At 37.6% G+C, this 20,558-nt stretch overlaps 1 long non-coding RNA gene across 1 annotated transcript in view; it reads left to right on the top strand.

Moving 5' to 3' along the window:
- The first annotated feature begins 1,189 nt into the window (after nucleotides 1-1,189).
- Nucleotides 1,190-20,558, top strand: part of LOC138844857 (uncharacterized) — a 38,505-nt gene continuing 19,136 nt past the window's right edge. Inside the window, exon 1 of the long non-coding RNA XR_016219500.1 lies at nucleotides 1,190-1,433. This is a non-coding gene — a long non-coding RNA (uncharacterized LOC138844857). The remainder of the gene's footprint in view (nucleotides 1,434-20,558) is intronic.

Genomic DNA, 20,558 nt, shown 5'->3' with positions numbered 1-20,558 from the left:
GGGTACAAAATGAAGGTACCTGCAAGTGACATCTGTTATTATTTTGCAAGGCAACATACCTAGTTGAAAAAGTAGACGTGAAATCTGTCACAGATAAGTTTAAATCCAAGCCTTACTGTGTTATCAATATATCTGAGCGTTTGCCACTGAGAAATGAAGTAACACTGACACTGTAGGTCGCGATGACGATTAAATCCTAGGAGAAAGTGACGGGCTCTTAGGAGGGATGGAGGAAAGTGCAAACTGCTGTTAATTTCAATGTGTCCTCCATTTACTTTGCACAACTCTCAGTATCTGCGTCAAGACAGTGCCTGTGAGAGCCCATCTTTCTCACACTGAACATTGGGAATAGGGGATTCGGTGACCTCTGAGCTAACGTAAACCTCGGAATTGTTGCAAATGCACTGAAGATTCTTTAAGGAATCAAGGGAAATAAATAATCTTGGGATAACTAAAAAATAGCTGATGGTTTTTGGACACTCTGCGTCACCAAAAGAGGTAAATTAAAGGACGGCTTCGAGTGGAAAAGTGTATTTCCTCTCTATCCTGAATTAGCTGAAACCCCCTTTTAAATTAATTTCATATTATTTGCATTTTAATGTTTTCTGGTATCATTTTCGCCCTGCTCTCTCCAAACTATAGTAAGTTCTCAAAAAAAAGTGAACTGTGTCCCTGGTGTCACCTATGAGTTTAGAACTGTAATAGAGCCTCTTTATGTATTAACATAAAATTTGAAAACTCATCATTGAAAAGAAAACCACATTTCTGTGCCTCCCACCAAGGCTGAGTTCGGCAAAGGAATGTGATGATAATTTACTTTCTGTCACCTCCAAAGTTAACCGAGGGGGTTGGGGCAAGTAATAATTTCCTGACAGGCAAACAGGCAAATCACAGAGAAAACTGCAGGGCAAAGGAATAAAAAAAAAAAAAAAAGGGAAAAAAAATCTTGAAAAGGCTGGGCTTCCAATCTCCTCCCACCAGTCTCTGTGAAGGATGACTTCAGCCCCTTTCTTAACTAATTCTGTCGCTGTAAAAACCTACAGTCATCCTTCCACACATGAAAGACAACTAACCTCAGAGGAGAACCTAGATGCTTTCAGTTTTAACTCTTCACCAATAGTGGAAAAGGCAGAATGCCTAAGCTCTGTCTTGGTGGCCAATAGGATAGCCGTGTATCTCTCACATGACTCGCTGCCCCTGTCTCACATGGGCTGTAATTTAGTTCAATTCAGAACTGCAGATAGTACAGCTTCCACAGGAGCGAGGAATGCCTGCACACAAGGGGCTGAGTTCCCAGTGACTTTCCGAAGCACTTTTCCACCTTCCTCCGGCATGAAAACCGATTCTGCACCTGCACCGGGGACAGCCTGGCAGAAGCCTCTGCTCTTCCTCCGGGAAAACAAGGAACTAGAGCAAATGACCATTTTGAAATTGTAAGTATACCTTTCTTTCCGTCAAGTGTACTGATTAAAAATAGTTTTATGTTCTCAGCACCAAAAAATGTGCGGATTTTTTTCTAGCCTAGTCTTCTCTGAGTGTGAAAGGGCATTCAATGGGCAGGAAAATATTCCAGGGGTAATTGTTGCATGCTTTATTATGTTAAAGATAAAGAATTGAAAATAAAAGTCAGGCATTCCAAAGAGTAGCTGCAGGAGGCTGCACACCGGAACATTGCTCCAGTGAGCTGCATTGTTCGTAAGGATAAATGAAGGCACACACATATGTACCTAGTTCACTTCTTCTCGCTCTTTATGTCTAATCAGATTTGATCTGTCCCCAGGAAAAATAAAAGACAAACTTTGCCGACTCCCCTGACAAGGGCACTGTAGACTGTCCAGACATCTGACAGTTATTATAATGAGCTGTGAAAGACTGCAAAGACACTTGGAGGCAAATAGCTCTTAAATTCTGAACAATGGCTTCAAGCCAGCGCTCTCCTTCTATTTATTTTTTTTAACCACCTCTTTTCATTTTATAATAATGATAGAATCTGAGTTGGTCTTAGTGTTTTCCTCCACAAAATGTGAAATGCAGTCCTCGTGGCAGGGAAGGTGACTGAAGTGTCCAGTGTTTAGAAGGAAAAGACAGCTTTCTGTCTTCGGATCCAGCCTTCCGTGTATAAAGATTTTTTTTTTTAAATTCCTAATAGGGTGGAGTGAGGATGTGGGGGTGGGGAGGAAACACGGGGAAGCTTCTTTATAGAAGAATGCTAGAAGAATAAAATAATCTGCGGTTTCTTGTCCTTCGTTAGCAGGCAAAAGATACGGTTAGCATCTAAGTTGCGTTCACGGTTCAGATTTTTTGAAGGAGTTTCAAATAGAAGCGGCATAAATCAGGTTTTTTTAATTTATAAAATAATTGGAAACAAATGGGAGAAAATGTTTCTGTATCACTGCTTTCTTGTAATAGCCAGCTAGGGTAATCTAGCAATGCCTTATGCCTTTACTTCCAGAATCATCCAAATCCTTAAAAAGTTATAAGCTAAGTCTCATTGGAAATTAAAAGGCAAATCAAATCAGGGTGATTATGACTGATCAAGATTTTGAAGGACAATGCCTCTAACCAAAAGAGTTTGTAAGAAAACATTACCCTCCCCATTCTTAAGAGAGAATATTAACTCCATCAATTATTGAAAGGAATTATTCAAAGGCTCCAGACATAACTAATTATGGCTTAAAGAGAGCTGCCAGAGCAGAGCTCGTGTGCTAATTATAAAAGTCCGAGACGTTAGGATTCATTTTTTAAGGATGGGTTTGGACACACATTTTCGCATAATCTTTTAAAAATACACCATTTTTTTTTCTTTGTCTGCTCTCATGTTATCTACACCTCCCCCCACCACCGCCCACTGTGTGCTGAGACACCTGAAGGCTAGACATAATGATCAACAGAGCTCCAGCCCGTCTGGACTCTGGCCAGGTTTTTTTTTTTTTTCCCCTTCTACAATCAAGGAGCCTGCACGCAATGCATGCCGAGCCTATTCCACTGCTGTGTGCAGATCCGGGATGGAAGTCTTACACATACTGCGGAAAGATTAAAGACAACAATATCCCCTTTCTCTTACCCTAGACAGCCTCAATTTTTAACCCTTTCACTACTTTTGAAACCAAGACGTCTTCTCCGTTCAAAGGCGGGTCTCAAGGGACCGTGCAACTCCTGCACCATATTCTACAGATGCACATGCCTCATTCGGTGGAGAAATCTCATCTCAGCAGATCCCATCGGGGTATTTTAGGATTAACAGCGTGCTAACTAAACAAAACCTAATTTGCTTGTGCCGGGGTGGCCTTTTTGAATGAACTTAAACTGTATGGAATCTGGAAAAAGTCAAAGGTCTGTAGAAAGGTTCTTGCAAATCTTGCAGAAGGTTATATACCATTTCTGATGATGCTGTTCTTTTAAGCCTAACCCTCACACACACACACACACACACACAACACACACACACATACGCACACACACCCAAAACACACGCGAGATAACACGCGCGCGCGCACACACACACACACACACACACACTGAGCCCGGCGATTATATCATTCTATCACAAGAGAAACCCAGATTAGCTGGTGATGTCATCATCTATAAAATTTTGCCTTTGTGGGCAACATTTTCAATCACCTAATCGCCAGTGTCTGTTGGGTGTGTGCCCATAGGAAGTTCACATGTTGGCAGGGTTAACCGACACCCACAGGAAAGGAGTATTTTATTTGTAGCTCTGTCTCTTCAAGATGTGTTTATGGGGCAGTATGGGTGTGTTTATCAAGATGCATGTAGTCAGGCAGAGTTTCCTCGTTCTAGGAAACCTTGTCAATATGCTGGTTGACCATTTCAGAGGTGACTCAATTTCAGTCGGAATAGGATATAGAAAGGATGAGCATTTTGAAATCATCTAGATAAAAATGCTACAATAGCAGTATTTCTTATGACTTGGTGTTTCTTATTTTCTGTTTAAAATGTTAGAGCCCTTCAAGCCTTTTTATTATTAACTTGTTCCTTAAGGGAAGAATAATTTTGTACAAGTAACTTAGAAGTAATGTTCATTTCATGTGCTTTTATAGGACCACATCTCTGAATTGCATGATAATTGGGTTAATTTCTTGTGCTTCGGTATACTGTTTCTATTTATTGTTCAACTCCATGGGTCTTACATTATATAATTACTCACCAAACAAGGGTTCAGATTTTTATTAACATATGTTTTTAAGCACATGATTTTATGTTTCTTGAATCAAGTAAAGTTTAATACCCTGACCAAGACAGGGTATTGCCACACTGGAATTGTAAATATAGGATGACTGTGTACACATACTACTTCTCAACTGCCAAAGTTTTATATATAATTGAAATTAATATTCACTAACATAGAATGAGTACACTTACTAGCTCCTGTATACCATGTGTTTGATTCATAATTTTTTGAATTTTAAAATTTGTTCTTAATACTTCTTTATTCTTACATCTTAAAAAGGAATTAATTTTCAAAAGATTTCAGGGGATGTGAGTGTGAACAGCACTATTTATATGTCAACATACAAAGTAAAGAGATTCGTTTTGCCAGGATATTGTGTGACTGTTTTAAAACAAGTGAAAAAATATTTCGTTCTTTTTTGCTTTCATGTTGCTATTCAGCTTAAAGAATTCACACATTTTGTACTTAGAAAAAAGTAAGTTAGGTGGCATTCTATGAGCTAACAGGCTGCTGTGAGCTAATAAATAACTTTTTCGAGAAATTCTTGGGCCCAACACTACAATTTTTACAGACACAGTTTTTCCAACATATAGTGGAGTTCTTGCCCCATGATGAATTATCTAATTTCTTATCAAAGATAAAAAGTGAGTAAATAGTTGGATTTAAATTTCACCTACTTTGTAAGAACAATACAGGGCACTGCCCACTAAGGATACAGGTTGCTAAAAAGGCATCTTTCAAAGACAAGCAGATAATGGACTTGATTGAAATAGTTGAACTACGTAACGCCAATTCAAGAACAAATGGTTTTTCAGAGCATAACAGAGAAAGAACAGTTCACTATAGTACAGTTTATTCTTCTTACACAATGCTAATGATTTATTTGAAATGGCAGAACAACCATAATAGATACACAAAAACAACGATGAATGTATCATGTCAGAGATATACAAAGATTCTTGCATTCCATATATTAGAATATTCTAAATCCAATTATTATTTGAAGACTTATTTAAAATCTGTACTTAGGTAGAGCATATATTGAGGTTATGATCATGTTTGTACATGCATATATGTGTATATATGTATGTATTTAATATATTTAAAGGTCCTATGACCTGAAATAATTGCTGTAATTATGTAATAACCAGTGTTTTTTTAAAACACTCTAGAATATTGACACATTTTAATACAATGAAATTTAGATGGCAGTGTCAACCAGCTATGTCATTTCTGTCTGGCAGAGAGATATGCTCAGATACTGAATCATAAATGTACTGATGTTGGAATTATGACAGATGCCCCATTTCAGAAAATACCTTAATCATATAAAAAAGATAGGAGTCTATTTCAGCCAACAGTATAAAATAATATATGTATTTTTAAAAACCATTCTGTTCCTGACCACCATGAAGATGATTTCTATAAGCAGACTCAACACTCATAATCTCTCTTTATGAAAAAAAAAAAAAAAAAGCGAGAGAGATTGGTGTTTTTGAGCTTAGCCTTTAGGCACAGGGCCTGAGTTACTGTGCATAGAACTCAAGTCAGTTGATAAAAGAAGGGGAACTGGTTTGGCTGCTTCATGCTTCAGATTTTGTTCTCCGCCCCCTCCCCAACACACACACACACACACACACACGCATACGCACAGAAGCCTACATGCAGACAACACTTAACATTAATCGAGGGAAAACTATCCAAGTTGTTTTCACAATTGCACAATTGTCAAAAGCTGCACGATCCTGTTGACACCCCATGCAGGAGAAGTGTTGGGAGAGTGATTGAATATCTCACTGTCTGAAACTCCGTCAAACTCCATGAGGGGCTGGGGTCAAATGGGCTCATGAATCCCAGATAGGAAATGAACTGTGCATTGCATATTCGGAGGTTGAAAAAGAAACATTTGGGATGTTTTACGGTAAACAGATTTGGGTTTGATTTTTGGCACACCCTTTTAAACACGAAGCCTGCAGTTCAGCTGAAATAACTTTCTATATGTATAGCTAAGACCAGATGGCCACGTGCTCCTTTCTTATTTAGATGAGACTTTTCCTTTCAATAACATCTTTCTTCCTGACCTGCTTAAAAATTCCAGCGAATGAAATCAGCACAGGATTTTCAATTCTAATTGCCCATGTGCAGAGGGAGGGCCAGTAGAGGAATCACTAGAGGCATTGTAGAGGGCCCTGCCTCAGTTTGGTCTTTGTGTCTTATCCTTTCTAGCTGATCTAAACTAATCGGAAGCATTTAATTTTTATTAATATTAATTTAGCTGCAAGATTAGTCAGTGATGAAAATTATTTGAGTTGGCTGTTTCTGTCATTTCATCACAAATAGCCAAAAAAAAATTCACTTATACAGTCATTCACTTATACAATCTCCACCGGGCGGTAAGCAATTTATTGGTTAAAAAATATATTAAATATGGGCATAATGGTTCAATGATAACACTAACTTTATTGACCTGTCCTTAAATAAATCATCATTATTAGAAGATACTCCAATATATGCTTTTTAAATTTACCATGAAAATATTCACCGTCTAAAATTCTTGGTTCATTATACGTATAGTCATTTTTAAAGAAAAATATTTTTGCTGGAGATTTCATTTGAACTTGATAAGTGAACTGAATCAAGAATGGAAGCTGATCTACGTGTTCAGTATAGCTCAGCAAATTCTTTATGCTATGGAAGTCAGCATCCAGGTTTCTCCCTTTTCCTCCTTTTTGACAGATTCTTGACTCAAAAAATTATCCTTATAATTTATTACTGAGAGAACCCAAGGTGTTCAATTTTTAAAAGGTGAATTCTCAATTGGTAGAGATGTTAGATGAAGACAAGTTACCCTGATGCTGGTGTTGACACTAATGAACCAAAGGTACATCTGTTAAAAATAAGAAAACTCCAAATTATGCGTATCATTGAAAGATATTGAAGTGGCCTCACAGAGTCATTATTCTTTGCTTATTCTTCTTCAAATAACCTTTATCTCAAGTAAACCTACTAGTTGTCAAAAATGTGATGCCACGTGTGAAAAACCACACTAGTAGTATGGTTTGAAAAACCGTAAGATCAATTAAAATTTCTTTGCATCAAAATTACACAAAAGTTAAATTGTCTTAGCCCAAGGGATTAACAACTATGAAACATGTGCTAAATCACCAGCATATGAACTCAATTCATTATGAGTTGTAAAATTTTAAATTTCTGAGATCGAATTTAGATACGGATATACAGGTATCTGTGAGGCAACTTATGCTACCAAAATTTGAGAACACTCTTTATGCCTCTAAGTGCCTGTGTGGATCAATACTTCTCATCCTGGATGATATCCTCTCATTCATGAATTATAAAAATCTATTAGAAAAATAAATATATAGCAACGAGTTAGCCAATTCTTGTACTTCTACCCGAAATGAGTAAAGTGCTCTGAAGAACTTCAAAAAACCAAAGTATAAACAAAAACCCCAAGCACAATATGGAGTCTAAAGCTTGGCTTTACTTTTAAAGTGATAGATTTTAATTAGCAATGAATCAAATCCTGTAGACAGGTGGTGATAAACTATGGAATCTTGGGAAAATGTATTGCAATTACATTGGCATTATAATTTTAGACGTCTGAAACTGAGAAGCCAAAAGCAGATTTAAATAAGGAATAGAACCCTGAGCTACTCCCATTTTCCTCTTTTGCCATATTACTCTAAAAATATTTTGTCAGGCCTCAATTCTTCAAGATCACAGATGATCAGAAATATATAAGGACTATTTTTAAAAACCTATCTCTCAGTGGGCTTTGATATGTTCACCTGTGTGGGGTCATGGGTGAGATTCAGCACCCTGCCTGCCTTCCTGTATCCTGACTCTTTGGGTGAACCGCACAGGAGAAATTCTACGCAGCTATGGAAGCTCTGCGAGATGTCTGCCCAGCCCGCCCCCGTCCTCCTTCCTGCCCTGTGAGAGTGTGATGATCCGTGGGAGGCAGATCTTTGAGAAACCCAGGCCCCCTCGGACTCTCCTGGGGCACTGTGTCTGTTTGCACGCTCCCCCTAAGGGACCTTGCCACAGTTTCTCACCGGGCCTGCTAGTTCTCAGCCATTTCTGCTTACTAAGGACTTTGCCTCACTCCTTAATTGCGTGGCTTATGGGTCGCACCGAGAGCTGTTTTGTTTTGTTTTAATTTTATATTTTTAACTGTAAAGGGAGTGGGGTTAAAGGGCAAGGCATGACATCTGAAGGATAAATGCAGAGGCAGATGCAAATGTCTTTGGTCTTCTGCAAACAGGCGGTGTTGTAAATGGAGTAATGCAGTTACAGAGAGTCTGATTGGGCAGCTCTGTCTTCTTGCTCAAGGAGTGAGCGCTCTAGAGTGGAAGGCGACTCTTAGCCAATGCACTTGTGGGGCATTCCTGACTCATTCTTGCGGTTCATACTTGATTTGATATATTTCCTGTGAGGAATTTACTAGTTCGACTTAAAGGGACTACTTTTTTCAGCAAAACACAAGTAGGAAAAGAGACCATGTCCACACGAATGAGAGTATAAACTGGATCAAATCGTGTGAAATTAGGAGACCATCTCAAAGAATTGGTTCTAGGTATTTTCATCATACATCTGGGTTATCCAGAAATCCATATGGAAGTGTAAACCTCAGTGTGGTAGGAAACCAAAAGTAAACGTTTCTCTGAGGATTTTAATTATAAATCTAAGTGTAAGATGTATACATAAAGCAGCATTTCACTCTTTTGTATAATTGATTGCCTCCTTACTGTTAGGCATCTATTATTCAAACATTATTCAAAATATCCTGGGAGAAATGAAAGACTCAACACTACTCAGGTTATTATAACCCACTTCACAAAGTGCCCCTTGCCCTGAAAGGAATGACCGATTTAAGCTAAGGACAGTGACTGTGAGGAAATCCATTCCCTGGTTAGTCTGAGGACAGAAAGGGTTAATTTTGTAATGCTCTGGGTGCTGGGGAGGTGGTGGGTGGGAGGGAGCTGGGAAAAAAAAAAAAAACACACACACAACAACAAAAAACCTGGAAGGTAAAAACCAAAGGGAAGACTAGGCTGCTAGTGATGTGGTTGTGTTTATGGATTATACTACATGTTGAGAAGAGGAAAATCAGAGTTGTAAGGTGACGCTGCGGGGGTCCCCTGGACTTTTCCCTGAGTCTAAAGTCTGTGGAGTCCATGCTTATTAAGGTCTGGTTCTGACCTTTGCCCTCCTCACTCCTCCCTGTTCCAGGTGCAGCATTTTTGCAAGTGCTCTGCCTTTATTGGGCACTGCATGCAAGCCTCATAACATAAAAAAAAAAATCCAGTGGTTAATGCTGGCCACACTGTTTTTAAAAAGTTTTGAAAAGCTCTCCAAGTTTTACACCCACCTCATAAATGGTGCATATAGCTCCTCTCCATGATATAGCTTCAGATATTAAAATACAAGTTGCATTTAAACCAGATTGGTATATTTGCTGTTATAGTGAATTTTGTAAGAATATATCTAATACATGATTTTTATCTAATGAATTATCTTTGATATGGAAATAGAAAACTTTATATAATCATTTCTTTTAAATTTTCCTACTATCACTCTAGAAAAGGAAAGCCATTCAACAAACATACCCACTTTTCTACCATCAAGGGTCAGTGTTTTTTAATATTGTGCTCTATTTATTCCAGACCATTCAAATTATATATACAGTTGAAAACCCCAGTCTCCATTCCATTTCCTGAGTTACCTCTAGCTATAGAAGCAATCAGTATCTGAATGGGTGGTAGAACATCTTCTGTATGTTCATTTATACCCTTCAACAGTGACATATATCAAAAACAATTCTAAAAAAAATGAAGTATTAATTATGAGATTCCAAATTAATAATAAAATTTATCTTAATAAATAAATAAAATTTAATACAATTTAGCTTAATAAAAATTTATCTTAAAATTACTGGACTTTTTGCAAATGAACATACTCACTGAAAACTACTTACTTGCTTATTTTTAGTTTAAAAGCCATAATGTTGATTAATATCCATTTAAATTAAAAGACTCTCCTTCCCTCAGTTGATTTCCATGGTTGCAGGAACTGAGAAAATATATCTCCTACCTCCCTTTTATTCAAACTCTTTAGAATTGAATCTCTTACATTTTAACTCTTTTCTTAATATACAAGGTTTTGTTAATCTGATTGAAACATTATGTTTTAGCACTGTCTCAATTTCTTCCATTTTTATTATTTTTTATAAATGGTCCTGTGATATACTTACTTCATGCCTGTGTATTAATTTTTTTGTATTCCACCCTTTTGTTGTCTATTTTATGTTGATGCTTATTTATAAATATTCTGGGAAACCACACAGATGGCCTTGAGTTTGATTTGCTAAGATGATATAGGCAGTAGCATAGAGGAATGAGCATTGACTTTAAGATGGTTTTTGCCTATTCATTTGATTTCCCCTAAGAAAAAAAAAAGACCAAATGCATTTCTGAAAAAGTGTACTGAAACCAAGATCCTCATTTGAATAAGTATTACTAGATATTTGCATAAACTATGTGGTGGTCATTGCCACACAGACCGACCTCTTAACAACACTCGTGTCTGCCAGGAGAGCCAATCTGCAGGAACTCCTTCACTCTCCTGTGCTTTCCCAGACTTGATCCGCAGAGAGAAGTTCAGTGGTACCCAGAGTAGATGGATTTTTCCCATATAGTTCCCTTCATAATTAGATTATTTGGACAGCAACAGATGAAGCAACATATTAGGTCAACTTAAATCTTAATTCAAAAACCTTAGTCCCTAAAGGAAAAGATGCAACCAAAGTACGTTGGTTAAATACTTGAGCTTGCTGCCCGCCTAAACTATTTTCTACTTGCATTTCTGTACTACATGTTATTTCAAGATTGGACAATTAATATCACATTTACTCCAGGCAATGATTGGGCTAACATGGTCTAAAGATGAAGACAGATGAGTGTGAAAACTCCATTTTTTTCTTCAAATTCAAACCAGAGTACATTGTAGCCCTCAGTAAAAATAAATCCTGATCTTTTATGTACATGAACAAATAAAAACCAATTACAAAAATTTCGGCTATGCTATTGCTTGGGATGTTATAAGTTATTTAAAACTGTTTCTCCTGTAAGTTTTATATGACAAATCATTTATTCAAAATCATCATGTCTTTTCTATAAAATACATTTGAGAATATGGAAAGCTGCCCTTTCAAGACTCATATTATAATTTGGCCAGAAGAACTGCAAATGTTGTCATTAAATTATTGTTGAACTTATTCTTTATTTTCTTTTTCTCTGCCATTTGTCATCTTCATTAGCCTTTAAGCTACCAGTATTATTCTCCCCCAGATAATTAGAGTCAGTGTCACATATTTGGGTTTTGTTCCTTATTGTTTCTCCAAAACTCTGGTCAATTCAGCTATATCTTTTTCAGAATCCTTGGCTATTTTTCATTATGGTAAGACAGTAAATAAGAAAATCACAGGATGAGGAGTTAGAAGATAGGTTACTGAATAGTTGGGTGTCTCTCTTCCAACCTCACTTTCATAATCAGTCTCTGGGCATTGTAGGGTTCATAGACTTGCAGGGGTCTAGACCATGCCTCTGCATGGTGAACTCAGAGTGAGTCCCTTACCAAATGCTGACTTGTAAGCTCTCAAAATATTCTCCATACATATGCCAAGTGGTCCATCTTTTTTAAGATTACAATCTTCCTTCCACTTACTCTAGATTATCCTCTTTAAGTATTTCATTTCACTTTTCAAGCTCCTTCATATATAACTTTGATTTCTAAATGTGACTCCTATTGAATAGAATCTGCTGACTCTTCATTGGAATTTGCGGTTTCCTGTATGAAGTCTTCCATGTAAAATCATACAGCTCAAGTGGATTTTACGTAATTCAGCTAATGCCTTTTACTCAGAAGTCAAGTGCAGTCGTGAAACAACATGGCCATTTATTTGTAAAGACCTTTGTTGGGGGGTGGGAATCATTCTGCACAACTTTGTAATGATGTAGAATCATTGGATACCACAACAGAAGGGAGAATTCTCTGCAGGCGTCTTATTAATGCTTATGACTGAAACCACATGGTGAGACTCTGGGAATCCCCAAGCGCTGACTTAGACGTTAATACCGAGAGTCACAGAGTGAACATCCTCAAGGTATTACCAGATTTATTCTATTTGAATTAGCTCTGCTGCTAATTTTATTATAGGAAACTGGGTTTTTGAGTGACTGTTGAGGAAATCTGCACACACTTTTACCCTGAATTTTATCAATTCAAGTTTATTCATATTTTTTTACATATGAGCAACTTAAACTATGAATTATTTGCTAATTCAGACTATGATATAGATTGAACGAATTTGTAACTGGTGAGCGCTTACTGAAGTCCTATCAGGAATAACTTCAATTTCAAATGGCTTAAGCGGAGATACTATTAAAATCCCCAAAATCAACAGTATCATACAACTAATGATAGCCGATAAGGAAAATATCACATCAAGTTAGATAATAAACATAAAATGAATTATAAAAATGTACTTGAAATATAGTTATAGCTATAGTAAGAATATGTTTCTCATGAAGTCTATATAAACAATATAACTAATGTGTTGAGGAAACGTTAATCACAAGTATCATATCATCTGAAAAAAGAAAACTAGAGAACAATTTTAAAAAAAAAGATTATTCACTTATTTGAAAGGTAGAACTACAGGGGTGGGGGCGCAGAGAGAGGTCTTCCATCTGCTGGTTCACTTCCCAAATGGCCGCAATGGCCAGAACTGGACCAATCCAAAACCAGGAGCCGGGAGCTTCTTCTGGTTCCCCCAAGTGGGTACAAGGACCCAAGATCCTGGGCCATCTTCTGCTACTTTCCCAGGCACATTAGCAGGGCTTGCAAGTGGAGCAGCTAGGCCAGACACTCATATGGGATGCTGGCAGCACCGCAGGTGGCAGCTTTACCTTTTCCACAGCACCGGCCCCAGAAACCAATTTCTCAAATGAATCAATTTATCCACCAGACTATCTCTGCCTCTAGAGTATCCTATAAGCAGAATAAATAGAAATTGGATTCCTCTTGTAGCTATCCATAGAGTACAAAAATCAAATGTCATCGATCTAGCCATAATATGAAATAATAGAAAATTCTGTGATTTTATTCATCCTTTTTTAAAAAATTGTCAGTTTATTCAAATAGTCATATAAGAGTAATATTTAGACAGGGGGAATGAAGGAGAAAATATAAGCAGCAATAGATCATATTAAATCATAAAGTAATTTCTTAGTTGAAAATGTTCATTATTTGGTGAAGATCAGGTAGACTTTCAGTAATATTTGCTCATCTCAGATCTGGATATTGTTTGTCATTGTAGGAGGACGGGATGCATCTATACCATATACACATATTCATGCATAATACATTGTCAGCAAAAACATTTGGACTCAATAGGAAAAACTTTAGTTCTATAATTACTGTCAAAGTTAACTTGCAATTTTGGATCTGAATTACAGTTGCAACATTTTCTGAACTGGATGTTCAACTGCAAGAACTAACTTAAAAAAACATCAGCCTGATTAATATGTGTAAGATAAAATATAACATTTTATTATCAAAATGTGGATTCACTATGTTTTCATTTAAGGCAATTTTTCTTTGATCAGAGTCAAACCTCAGATTCCAAAAATTTGATGATAAAGTTTGCAAAATAATGGGACATTATTTAGCAGGAAAGACCCTCAGAGATTACTAAACGACAAAGGGGAACCAAAGCCCTAGGAAACAAGCAAGTCATGCAAATGCTTGGAGTAAATTATGTGGAGTGATGAGTCTATCTCTTTCAATTTCATGGCTGTCTTCTTTAAAATGACTGGAGAAAGAGGAACAGAGGGCACCATGGGTCTATTTGATTCACAACAACATGAATTATGATAAAAGTTCTGCTAGGAATAAAGTTATTTGCTCTAATAAGAAACTTTGCACTTCCTAAAGAAGCACTTCACTCCTTTGTTGTTCAGTTGCCTCATAACAGCACCTACCTTTCATATCCCAGAATAGTAAGGGTATTTACTAAGTGCTTACTACCAGTGAATCATAGTTCCATGTATATTGTACCCAATGTTCACCAAAATTTCTGTGAGATAATTACAACCAATATCCTGTTTTGAAAATAAGGAAATTTCGAGAGAGAGTACCAAACAGTAAGTCCCAAATGCTGTACTGTCCATGGGATATGGTTAAGATTTGAACCACAGTTGAGATGTCATCCCACATCCAACTGCTTTGACTCATGGGCTTTCTCCCGATTTTTCTATATGGAATAATAGGTGGGAGAAGAATGTCAAGGTAACAAAGCATGTTTTAAATGCAAGATTGTGTCCACTCTAGAAAGGATATCAGCCCCTTCTGACATTATCATGGTCAATCAATACCTCGACATCCAGGTCAAATATCTCTAATGAGTTCCATCACAAGAAAGACTGAGATAAAACATATAGAAGCACCATGAGAAAAGCCATTTATTGTACTAATTTATTGAAAATTTCTGTATACTGAACTCTATTGAAATCCATGACAATAAGATTTGACCTGTGTGTATAGAACACTTTTTATTCCTGCATCAATTATACTCGTATTTGTTTTATGAAATAAGTTTGTTCTCAGTCATATTTCCCCTGATCCATTAGTTTTATGTTTATCTCATTTACCTATTCAACATGTTATATTCTGCCTCAAAAAAGTATATCAAATGATTGAAATTTTAAAAAATCAATCTCATAACATTTTAGTAAATATGCTGAGCTTGGCTACAGCTTCCTTCCAAATGAGTATAACCACCAATAATCCTGACAAAGGGACAATATTGGATCCAAGGGTAGTGCTGTCAGTCATACAATCTAGCTGTTTTACAATCAAGCTCAATTGTTTATTGACGACCAGCTCTGAGAAAGGCATGGGGCATCAACATAATTCATGTTCTCATGGTTTAAACAAGAAAATCTAGACAGTCTCACTCTTGGTTCAAAGTTAATAGAATCTGCATGAATTATAAAGATGTTCATAGAAATCTGAAAGTCTCACACTTTACTTGTTTTTGACATTTTCTAAAGTTTCCATGATACTATATGTTGGTTTAGTTGTAGACTTGGTTGGACTCACAAGACCTGTTATCTTGTGACTCTAAGCGTTAATCAACTGAATGTTTCTAGACTGAAACTCTGACTCAAATCCACTTCTCCCTTGGAGAAAAAATATAAATCATTACCTAAAAATTTCCTAGTTAGTTCTCAACTTTCTAAAAAGAACAAATCATTCATAATTTTAGGTCAGATAGTAAAATTTGCTATAGAAACTCATTCTGGAAACATGAGAGCATTTTTTATTATATTCTATATCTGATAGAATTCCTACTGCATAGATTTTTTTTCATTCACTTGAAGGTGTCTTTGAAGACATCCACTATTTTAAAGCTTGTATCTTGTGAGTCTATGTGTGATCTCAGCCTACTGTGGTAGGGCTTTACCTAAAGGTCAAGGACAGCATAATAGCAGGGACTTGAGCTAGTATGGCAATGTTTCCTTCAGCAGTGTTGCCCTCCAGTCTAGGAAACTCTTCAGTGAATTGGACATTGTCTTCTAAAATCATGTTGACTATCCTGAAGAAGTTCCATTATTGATCCATGAAAAAGAATGCTGCAATTCGTCTTTCAAATGTTATTAAATAGTCACTTCAAAGGCCATTAAAGAAACTCTTACTCTTAATTTTATAGTTCAGTAGTTTTTCACAATTTTCATCTAGTTTTTGCTTTACTCTTCATAAGCGACTTTTAGTCATTCATTGAAATATTCACACATCATCGTGGATGTTGTACTATATAAATAAAGAGTAAAGGGAATGTTGACCAAATTGCATAGTTTGTCAGCAAGGTGGAAAGACAGAGGCTGGATCACTGTGTTACTTTAATTCAATACCTACTTACTGAGCTCTTGTTTAAACACAGAATTGCACAGACAAGAGAATATCAAAAACATGAGAAAAATTGATTCCTCACCCACACTGATTCATAACCAACTTAATTCACAACAAAATGTGTAAGTACACAGGTCATTAAATCTCATTTAATTCAGAACACATGTTTTAAAAAGAAACTTCTGTATGTTTGCAAAACACTTTATCATTAAAAAATCTTAAATTTGAATATAGCTAGCTTCTATGTCTGCACAATCCTAAATGAGCAGTATTTCAAAAATTTACATTTTCAAAATTATCCTGATTAAGTAGTTTGCAAAAAATAATTGATGTTCATAGTGATGATCAGAGAAATAAGTGTCTTAAAGTTTTAGGTTTATAAAAGTGAATGCTGAATTATGTTTGGAATAGTTTTAAAATTTATTGATTGATTCTTAAATTCTTTGCGAATGGGAATCTAAGAATTCATCTAATATATCAGTACATTTTCATGAAAACATAGGCACTACTGTACTGGTATATGTTGTTCTGTGTACTTTGTAGGAGTATTTCGTTAAGTCATGTGTTTCCTGTTTGCATGTGTAGGATATAAAAAGGTGGTGTCGTTATTAGTTGACCAGAATCCTATTTTTCCCAGTTCTGGAACATGCACCTGTCACGGGAGGCAGGAAATCACCAAGCAGGGATGAACGTCTCCTGTGCCGTAGAACAGTAGCTTGTGTCATAAGGAGTTTGTTCCAATAAATCTACAGACATTGGGAAGAACTCAGATATACTCCAAATAACAACTGGATCTTTTTTTTAACTTCTATTTAGTAAATATAAATTTCAAAAGTACAAATTTTGGATTATAGCAATTTCCCCCCCCATAACCACCCTCCCACCCACAAACCAGCCCATCTCCCACTCCCTCTCCCATCCCATTCTTCATTAAGATTCATTTTTAATTATCTTTATCTTAAAATTCACTCCTGTCATTCTCTGTGTTCCAAGATCCATCTTCATCAAAACAGTGATGTCACTGAGGGTTTTAGGTAGGCACAGCGTAAGCACAATTAACAAAAGTACTAATCACATACTTGGGGTCAGGGCAGCTCCACCTATGAGTGCCTCAAGAATATTCAAGGTCAAGACCTGGCTTCCCCTTGGGACTTATATATCCTAGACCGTGTAACCTTTCCAACAGGCCCTAACAACAAGAAAGTCATAGTCTCAGAACCATTTCAGAGCAGAAATGAGACAGATGAAGACAAAATCCCTTCCGTAAACTGAGATTTCTGGGATGCCTTCAACTTCTATAGTAATCATAGCTCAGGGACATGATTTGAGAGAACTGGCCATCTGACCACCTCCAACTGACCAGGGTGTTCTCTCACTTGTCACCTTTTGTTCCCAAAAAAATTATTTATTTATTTGAAAAGTAGAGTTACAGAGAGAGAGAGGGAGAAGGAGAGAGAGAGACAGAGAGAGAGAGAGAGAGAGAGAGCGAGCAAGCGAGCTTCCATCTACTGGGCCATTCCCCAAATGACTGCAATAGCCAGGGCTGGGCCAGGCAGAAGCCAGGAGCCTGGAACTCCATCCAGCTCTCCCATGTGGGTGGCAAGGGCCCAAGCACCTGCACCATCTTCTGCTTCCCCAGGCACATAAGCAGGGAGTTGGATTGGAAGTGGAGCAGCCAGGATGCAAACTGACACTCAAATGGGATGCCATGTAGCAGGCTGCCATGTTACATTTGGGCATGTGTTTGTTGGATCCTTCTTCTCATCATTGATACTCATACTAATTCTATATAATTATATTACTCATACTAATACTATACACTAATACTCGTACTAACTCATGCTAATTTCATCACTATCACCATTATTTTCTATTTTTTAAAAATTATTTATTTATTTGAATGGCAGTGTTACACAGAGAGGGAGAGACAGAGAAGACAGAAATCTTCCATCACTCCCCAAATGGCCGCCATGGCCAGAGCTGGGCTGGTACAAAAACAGTAGTCAGGAGCTTCCTCTGGGTCTCCCATGTGGGTGCAGGGGCCCAAGCACTTGGGTCATCTTCCACTGATTTCCCAGGTGCAGGGAGCTGGATTGGAAGTGTAGCAGCCGGGACTCAAACCGGTACCCACATGGGATGCCAGTGTCAAAGGCAGTGGCTTTACCTGCTCCGTCACAATATCGGCCCCTCTTTCTTTTGGGTGAGATTTACTATCTCTATCAATTAGTGACTTTGGAATTTTTTAAAGTTTTTTTAAACATTTTATTTCAGAACAGTTTTAAAATTTACCAAATAAAAATTGTTATATATTTATACAAAGAGTTCCTGTATACCCTCTCTCATTTCCCCACTAACATCTCAGATTAGTATCTTTGTCACAATGAACCATACCCAACTTCCCCTATTTTTTTAATCCAAACTCCTTTTATTGCTCTTTGCCTTCCCAGCCTCTACTATTGAGCATCCTGTGTTCAGATTGTGATGTTTTGTTTTTAATTTTCGCTCCCACATAAAAGGGAGAAAGTACATTATTTGTCTTTCAGTGTCTGGATTATTTCACTCAAAATGATGTCTTCCAGTCCCATCCATGTTTGCTGCAGATGATACAATTTCATTCCTTTTTACAGCTGAGTAGTATTCCATTTTATATATACCACATTTTCATCATCCAATATCTGATGATGGACAGCTTGGTTGATTCCACATTTTAGCTACTGTGAACATTGCTTCTAAAAATGATAGAGTTCGTATATCTGATACAATGAATTCATGTCTTTTGGGTATATACCTAGAAGTAGGATTTCTGGTTATTTTAAATAGATTGCTAATTTCTGTTTGTGTTTGTTTTTGTTTTAAGAAAGTACTCTTTTTCCACAGTGGCTGCACTAATTCACATTCTCACTAGAAAACTTACTTTAGGCCAGAGCTGCAGCTCACTAGGCTAATCCTCCGCCTGCGGCGCCGGCACCCCGGGTTCTAGTCCTGGTTGGGGCGCCAGTTCTCTCCCGGTTGCTCCTCTTCCAGTCCAGCTGTCTGCTGTGGCCCGGGAAGGCACTGGAGGATGGCCCAACTCCTTGGGCCCCTGTACCCTCATGGGAGACCAGGAGGAAGCACCTGGCTCCTGGCTTTGGATCAGCACAGCACGCCAGTCATAGCAGCCATTTGTGTGGTGAACCAACGTAGGGAAGACCTTTCTCTCTCTCTCACTGTCTAATTCTGCCTGTCAAAAAAAAAAAAAAAAAAAAAAAAAAAAAAAAAAAAAAAACTTACTTTATTTTTGTTTCTTGGAAAGGCAGAAAGAGACAGAGAGATCTTCCACATGCTGATTGATTGCACACAACAGCCAGCCTGAAACCAGGAGCCAGGAACTCACTCTGGGACACCCACATGGGTGACAGAGGCTTGAAGTAGTAGAACTATCACCTGCTGCCTCACAGGGTGCACATTAGGAGGTAGCTGATATCGGAGCGGAGCTGGGACTCAAACCCAGGCACTCTGATTCAGGAGGCAGCATCTAAGAGGCACCTTGCGCACTGCATCCAACGTCTACCCCCCATCACTGTTTAATTTCTTTCTGTGTGCCAGCAAATGGGAAGGGCCTTATGTTGACTGTTTTCTCATCGACAATTAACCTCAAGGATATTTGAGCCAGATGGCAGAATCATGCTCCCTAGTAATGGGCCACAATAGTTTTTTGTTCTTTCTTTTAGTGGACCTGGGAAAATGTGGTAAAGAAAACTGCTGACACATATATTAAGCAAAGATAGGTTTCAAGATAATGTGGGTGGAATTGTTTTTTACAAAGAGGATGACATTTCAAAGGGCTAGCAAAGTTCTTAGTTGTAGGAACTAAATGGGAGGCCTGCATGTCACGCTGGCTTGGAAATCCAGATGAAGCAGGCAAAGCATTCAAAACAATTATTCAAAACAATTGCCAACACTTGCATTGTGGTCATACACCTCCGGGTGGGCAATGCAGAGCTAAAGAGATTTCAGGGGCCACAAAAGGCAGGCCTTGGCATTCTGTGCTTTTCTCGGTTTTGTTGTTGTTGTTGTTGTTGTTTTGTGGAGATGAGACTGTTTTAGGATTCCCAGCGTCTGTCGTAACAGCTACCACAGTGCTCCCCAGAGCATGTCACCCTTTCCTGCTAACAAGGTGGCTGTCCTTGTCGAGTCTCTTGGTTCCATTGAGTCTTTGTGAGCCACCTCTGAAGTGTTGACCATGGCATTCAGGTTCTCAGATTATGTTCTATAACATACAATAGGACATTAAAGGCAGCCAGTGAGGGATTAAACATGACAATAGGTCTGATCTGATTTCATCATCATTTAAAAAAAAATCATCTATTATTTTTCACTTTATGTTTCTGTG

Source organism: Oryctolagus cuniculus, chromosome 13, assembly GCF_051225735.1.
Source record: "Oryctolagus cuniculus isolate XC-2025 breed Fujian yellow rabbit chromosome 13, ASM5122573v1, whole genome shotgun sequence".
Taxonomy (NCBI): domain Eukaryota; kingdom Metazoa; phylum Chordata; class Mammalia; order Lagomorpha; family Leporidae; genus Oryctolagus; species Oryctolagus cuniculus.
The sequence above is the reverse complement of the archived record's forward strand: the minus strand, read 5'-3'. Positions and strand labels throughout refer to the sequence as shown.